Here is a 7,553-nt window from a genome sequence, read left to right as displayed (position 1 = left end):
CGGACCCCCCGCGACCTAAGCGGTTTGGAAAATGGATGGATGGATTATTCCTACGTCATATTGGTACTCGCGGATGAGTAGCCTATTAGAGCCAGGTTACATAAAAGGAAACAAATAATGAAGCTTTGAGAGTGAAATCAAAAGTTTTGAGACTGTATACATTTATTTCATTTTGCGGGAAAAAGTCGTTAAGTTAAACGGTAGAAACCCGTGTGTGACATATCTGTAGGAGGTGAATATTATTACATTACGACACCATTTACTTTAATCTCAAAATGTTTTATACAATTTGACCTCAAATTGTTAAAAAAATCCCCTTTCTTTGGTCATCAACAAGAAACAGTGTTTCTTTTAGAAATATGTAAAATACCTAGCCGATGAGATATCAGAAAGCATCTTACCGTTGACGCCTGCGATGTTCAGTCCTCTCTTATATAACACCGGACTGCGCCACGACAGAGTCCCTAAACCGGTCATTTAATATGAATTAAAGATTACAGAAACGAAACGCCTAATTCAATGAAGTTTCGAATGAGATTCTTCATATAAATAGCATAAAGGAAACAACTCGAAATATAAAACGTTTTCCTAATAGGGTATTCCCCAAATTATGAAAACTAATCAGCCATTAAATGGCCCGATGAAACAACCGACAAAACCGACAGTTTTAATAGTGACGCCTGTAATTACCAAGCAAGGCAAGTTGAAGCAAATTCTAATTTGGACAGAAGTGGAAGGTTCATGTGCAGAAAATACAAATCCAAACCAAGGTTTTGTTTCAACCAACCAGTTGAGTAGCCTACACTGTGACTGTGACTGTTTATGCTCAACTAGGTGGTTGGAACAAAACCTTAGTCTGGATTTTTACTTTCTGGACCTGAACTTTCCGTATTTGAATTTAGCGCATATTTTTAAAGGTACCAAGCACACGTGGGGAGCGTTAATACGACCACCGCCACTGAAGATACGGTAGGCAAAAGTCCCTCTGGGGCAGGGGGACTGGCGGTTGCACTTCGGACTGTTAGGGACGGAGTTTGTCAGTAAAAAAAAAACAAAACAAGCAAAAAAGCGGCTTTACGTTAAACACGGGAGGCACGTTTCTGATAAGCTAAATCACAGGCAGGCGGGATCATCCATACGCGGTACCAGCTTGCGGTGGCACAGGTGTCACTTGTCGCAGGAGCTACGTTAGAGGACGCAGGCTAGAGCCACTGTGCAGAGTCAGGAAAGATGACAGGGAAAATCATGTAAAAGCGAGCGCTTCGGTTCTCCTCGAAGAACACCAATGTATTTCTTACGCCTGATGCCGCAGGGAAACTTCATTTCCGCCGTGCTCATTCCCCGCTGCGCCTCAGGGCTCATACAACAAACTAAGGACTTACCGGACTGATAATGCTGCTCTATGGAAGACTGAATAGGCAGTCGAATACAAGGTTGACAGGGTCAATACAGGGTCAGCTGGCCGCCGTGAGATTTTCAGTTCGTGATAAGTCTTCGCACTCATCACAAATCGTAATCAAATAACTTCTAACGTCGCATCACTAGAAGGAGTGCAACTAGTGAGTGAAGGTCTTGAGTCACGAGTTTCTAAATGTAGTGTAGAACATTAAATTTAATGCAGACACTACGTTAAACAACTGTACAACAGTGTACTGTACATAAAGACTGTGCAATAGTCTACAACTCTACATATGCACAAAGGAAATACAATGCAGCATATATACAGTATGCATACAGAGTGCATGGGGCAAACAGACAACCTGTAGGTGTAACACAGCACAATTTAGTGAACCAGAGGCACTGGTGCTGTGTGGAGTGGGGAAGGTGACCTGGTGATGGCTGATACTGGTTGGAGTTCAGCATCCCGGTGACCTGGTGGAAGAAACGATCCCAGAGCCTGCTGATCTGGCTCTTGATGCTGCGGTACCGTCTGCCTGATGGTAGCAAGGTGAGCAGAGCGTGGCTGAGGTGCCTGGGGTCACTGATGATTTTTGCCACGTTCCTGCAGCGCCACCTGATGTAGGCGGCCTGCAGGGGGCGGTAGCAAGGTGAGCAGAGCGCGGATGGGGTGCCTGGGCTCCCTTCACAGTGACGTTGACAGGAAGTCCAGTATCCCGCTGCACAGGAAGTCGCCAAGGCCGAGAGCTCACAGCTTCCTGTCGAGCTTGGAGGGAACTATGGTGTTGAATGCTGAGCTGTGATCCACAAACAGCCATCTCACACACATGTGCCTCCTTCCCAGGTGGGAGAGGATGGTGTTCAGGGTCCAGGCTTTGGCATCGTCTGTGTATCTGTGCTGGCGATAGGCAAACTATTTAAGTAGGAGTTTTATCACCTTGTAAATAGTCCGTAGGATTTGCAAACTACCCCAACGCCTGTGATGTAGCTCATTTTAAGTTTTTGACAAAATAATATGGGCTTGATGTAAGATTTCTTGCAGTTAGATTTCTCATAAAAACAGCAGACTGTCACTGACATGTCAGTTTGTCCTTTACTCCACCAACGAGTGTCTCAGTTGCTGTTTTAACATTGTCATAGCAGTTTTACTAGTATTACCCTGAGTTAGCTGTGCCCCCCCCCCCCCCCACCCCCATGTACGGCGCATAGTCAATCTGGCACTAGGGTTGGTTAAAACAAGTCTTTAAATGGGTGTTATGTTGGTGTCCCATGGCAGGGTTTGCTATCACCTCACAGTCTGTTATACAGAACTAAGTCAATGACTGCTGGCGCCCCTCCTAGGTTATTCCCGGTATTGCACCTGGGATAAGGCTCCAAACCCTTCCTCCCCTGAGACCCAGCACATACTGTAACAAGTAGGTATGTAAAATGGCTGGATGGGTGGAAATCCTTTACATGCGCTTTTTGGTCATGCACACCCCGGCGTTTAATGGCAAACTGTCGTACGTACGATCTGCATACGACCACACAGACGGCGCCTGCAGGTGCAGGTATAGTTTTACAGGAATGCAGGAAATTTATAGGAGCTGCACTGACCCACTGTACAGTGTGCCCATGATGTGCCAGTGTGCCCTAACTCCAGGGAACTCATTTACTGCACCCTTTGTACTTTGAATAGATATGCAGTTTAATTAATAATAGATAAATATCAAAAATAATGCAAAATTATAAGCCTGTTATGAAATCGTTTTCTTTTGGAAACTGACACAAATGGCCGATGCACCTAACTGACTAACATTTACCACCATTTAACTTCGGCCTGGATTTAATATCGTCCAAATACTTTTGACAGGCCTGCTTAAGTGCTGTTCGTATCAGATACTTTAAAAAAGTGGTTTTCATCCTTTACGTGACAATATATCAAGTATAGGTTTAAATTAACTCTACGATCAGGTGCGCAGTGCAATATGCAATTTACGCAAATCATTGCCTATCGCACAAATCTGATTGGATGTGGCAGTGAATATTAAATTAAGCATCCGCGGTTTGGCTTCTTGGATTGGTTAAATGTTCACTAGTTTTGCGCTGAGCATTTGCAGACCCAAGACCCGTTTATATACTTTAATTCTATAGGATTGGGGTTGGGAAATCTGATCGTGGATCAGCAAAGGATCTTGCTGGGTTTAAAATGCTTACATTTCCAATTCTGCCTCCAGACCCTTTCAAAACTTGTCGCGACCCAAATTTGGGTTACGACCTATGGATTGAGAATTGCTGCTTTAAGACTTTTACTCAGGTGGTATTTTGCTAGGTGACTATAACGTTTATCCTGGTAATTCTCATACCTACCTACTTTTACTGAAGTATGGTTTTCAGGTACTCTGTCCACCACTGAGTATAGTATAGTACAGTATTATAGCACACGTGGTAATGCCATGTGCTGCTTAATAAGGGGCACATATGCCTAATTGATAAGTGGTGTAAACGGCCGCCTGCACAAGCACAGTAATTGAATTACTAAACGCATGATTTAAAGTCGGTGACGCCCTATCGATGAAAGAATGTCATACAAATCACGAATAGGGCTCGCAAGTATCAGCACCATCAGAGTTACTGTTCCGGGCGATCTGACTCTGTTTTCGGCGCTATCTAATCGCCCGTCCCCGGTCTCTTGACGCTAATTGCCGCTCTGAGAGTCTAAGCGCAGCTGCCAATTAGCGGACTCAAGCCCTTTGGCTGCACCGGCGCTTGCTCCCGGGTTAATGAGCGGTGTAATGAGGGAATGGTGTGGAAAACGGCTGCTCTTGCGAGCCCTTTCTCCTCTGCATGGCACCTCGATGGCGGAGCGGCGCGTGTGCATCAGTGGCGTGGCCAGAAATGAAAAAAAATGGATAGACTTCTTTGAAATAAGGTGGGGCATTATTTTTTGCTGTCAGATTTCACCTTGAATAGTTATTACCCCCCTTATACGTGCATTTTGATTGTTTTATTCATTTACAAAATCCCCAACAGGTAATAAAATAACTGCATTACTCAGATGATAATTCTCAACAATTTATTTTCGACTACTCAAAATCAACGTCAATAATTGGTTCAATTATTATTAGACTAATGTATGATGATTTGATTTGAGAGAGAGAGAGAGAGACAGACAGACAGACAGACAGAGAGAGACAGACAGACTGGCCAGATGTGTGCAGTGGAAAGGAGTCGGTCGCCTGAACTGATGACGACGCTGTTGGGAAAGAGAACTAACTGATATGGTATAAAAAATATTAGTTGGACTTTTAGAAAAGCCCTATAACTGACGAGCAAAGCTTATATTTTCACGTGGTGGACTAAACTAAAAAAACCCTGAGAATTAGCCTGCGATGTTTGTTGTTGTTTTTTTTTATTATGTTGCCTGTACTTCCAGAATTGCAGCCCAATACGTAATTTTTAAATATCTCATTATGTACGACACACAATACAACTCTTTTGATTGGATGAGCCAGCTGTCAATCTGGGCGGCAAGGGTCCACCCAGGCCCTAATTTGGCTTCGCCGCTGGTGCTCGTGTAAAGGCTGAGCACCAGTTAGCTGGCTGGTTGTACAGGCGCTGTGTACTGACAAGTACTGGTCGTAGCAGAAACCATGACGATGTGTTTTTTTTTTATGTCCGAAGTCGGGGCTTGTTTGCTTGTGTTTTTTTCTGTATTCTCAAGTGCTAGAAATGGACACGTGAGTGTCCATTTGTGGCAACATAATGGTAGTTTATGCATAATGCTGTACGACAAATATGAAACACGCGAAGGTGATAATGGTGTAGGGAGTACTGTCAGATCGAAGAAGAGTGAGTCTCCTTTCGTGCCTGTATTTTACGGTTTATGGTCAGAGGATGTTCAGTACGTACCGTACTTGGTACTAACAGTTATTGCGTGAAATAAAAACATGGTTCTTTTTATACTGTTCTTAAAACCATTGAACCGATGCAATGGATTTGTATCGTATTCAAAAACCTGGTAGATAGATATACTTCATTGCTCCCACGGATAAATTCCTTAAAACACGCACACGCGCGCGCGCACACACACACACACACACACACACACGACATTAAGTAGGTTAATTCACTGTTATGCTCCACATAGCTTTCCGTAAACATATTTAAATAACTAATGAAAGGGTGAGAATTAAACACTTGGATCTATTCGAATAATTACATTGTTATTAAAATGTTTAGGTCAGTTTTCCACCATGCCACCTGCCGGCCTTCAGTGGTACTGCAGGTCTGCATGGAAGAATCCCGAATGTGTGTGTTTGTGAAGCACGGTGCAGTCTTACGGTACCATAGCAGACTGTCAGCAGTGCAAGAACACATAACTACGGCATTTCCACATTGTACTACTCTGCTCTATCCTGAAATGACATATTTGATAAAAGGCTTTTTTATTGTAAAAAAAAAATCATATAAAGGATGCATAAATTTGGCATGTTTATGCATGCTGACAGATTTGTAAAGTAATATTCTTATAGGTGATAAATACGTGCCCCCAGTCACAGGGCTATATTCCGGGCAGTATGTGCTCGCATCCATTTCCCAGTCCCAAAACATCCAGCTTCTGCAGCCTGCCTGTGTGTTACTTGCAGACCGTGTGTGTTTTGGCCCGGGGCTGAGATTAAAGGTGCTCAGATGCTGCAGCCAATCAGGTCGGGCAGCCTGTTACCAGGCAGTTCTGAGGGTGCGGAGTTGCGTGTCGTACAGTTCGGAGTTGTGGGATTGTGAGGCTGATTTTTGTGGGTCTCGCTAACATTCGGGTACCATAGAACCAGCTGCTGGTTCTGTGAGAAGGTTAGTATGTTTATTTTGAGATGCATAGGGGTTTCCAGGCAGGACCTGCTAAAGTGAACCAAGCAGCTGCTTGGAATATAGTGGCCACCAGGGGGCACCGTCCATCTGATCAGTCTGGGCAGGAAGGGAGCAAATGGTGACTAGGTTAATCAAAATTTGTTTAGGGCCCTGGAAAGGGTTTGGCTGGCCACCGTGTTAGAAAAGGGTGGCATGTGTTTATATTCAGTGTTCCGTCTGTCAGGACATCAGTGAATTTCCCGGCTCACCCTTTGACCTTACCGAGATCCAGCATCATCATTGGAGCAGGACACCTTCACCTTGGAAAGTTCAGCAAGTTGTAAGATCTTATTGTCACACGTTCTCCGAGGAACACAGTAAAATTCCTGTGCTGCAGTTATAGCATGGTGGGAGAATAGGACTGACAACAGTACAACACAGGTCAGACAGCACAGCAGTGTGATCCAGCAGTGTGATCCAGCAGTGTGATCCAGCAGTGTGATCCAGCAGTGTGATCCAGCAGTGTGATACAGGACAGACGGCGGCGGGATACGGCAGTGTGACACAGGACAGACGGCGGCGGGATACGGCAGTGTGACACAGGACAGACGGCGGCGGGATACGGCAGTGTGACACAGGACAGACGGCGGCGGGATACAGCAGTGTGACACAGGACAGACGGCGGCGGGATACAGCAGTGTGATACAGCACAGACGGCAGTTGCCATATAAGACAAGAAAGGAAACATGAAAACTGTGTAAAAAGACAATTCACAGAAAGGGTGCTTGAACTGCGAGGTCATCAATTTATTGTACATAGTAACAGTACAGTAATGACAGGAATTCTCCTGTATGCCTCTGATCCACATTTGCATGGTTGTAATATCACAGATGACCAAGCGAGGGCGCTACTCTCACCAGACTATATTATGCACTTGGCGGAAGCGGCAAATAGCAACCTTGGCAGTGCAGTCTCTCTGCTGCTCCTTGTATCTGTGTCTTTACAGATGAGGTGCGGGTCGTTTGCTGCATTGTGGGTATCGCTGTGGTGCACGTCCCGCCTCCTTAGCGTAACAATTCAGGACAGTTTGCTTCATGCTCCCCTTCCTGCCTCCTGTCTTTCCCTGACTTGCTTGATAAGGTCCCGCTGAACACCAGGGAATCAGTCATATATCCCCAGTTGTACATAAAGAGGTGAGGGGGAGGGGATGAATGAAGGGAAGAGAGAATCCCATGGTGCCTCTCAGCCTGGGGTCTGCGGATACCTGGCAGAGGCGGTGGGCGGAGCTTCCAGGAACCAGCGCAGCAGTCCTTCTAATCTGTTTAATG

Source organism: Brienomyrus brachyistius, unplaced genomic scaffold (genome assembly GCF_023856365.1).
Source record: "Brienomyrus brachyistius isolate T26 unplaced genomic scaffold, BBRACH_0.4 scaffold35, whole genome shotgun sequence".
NCBI classification, from domain to species: Eukaryota; Metazoa; Chordata; class Actinopteri; order Osteoglossiformes; family Mormyridae; genus Brienomyrus; species Brienomyrus brachyistius.
Note: the sequence above shows the minus strand (reverse complement) of the source record.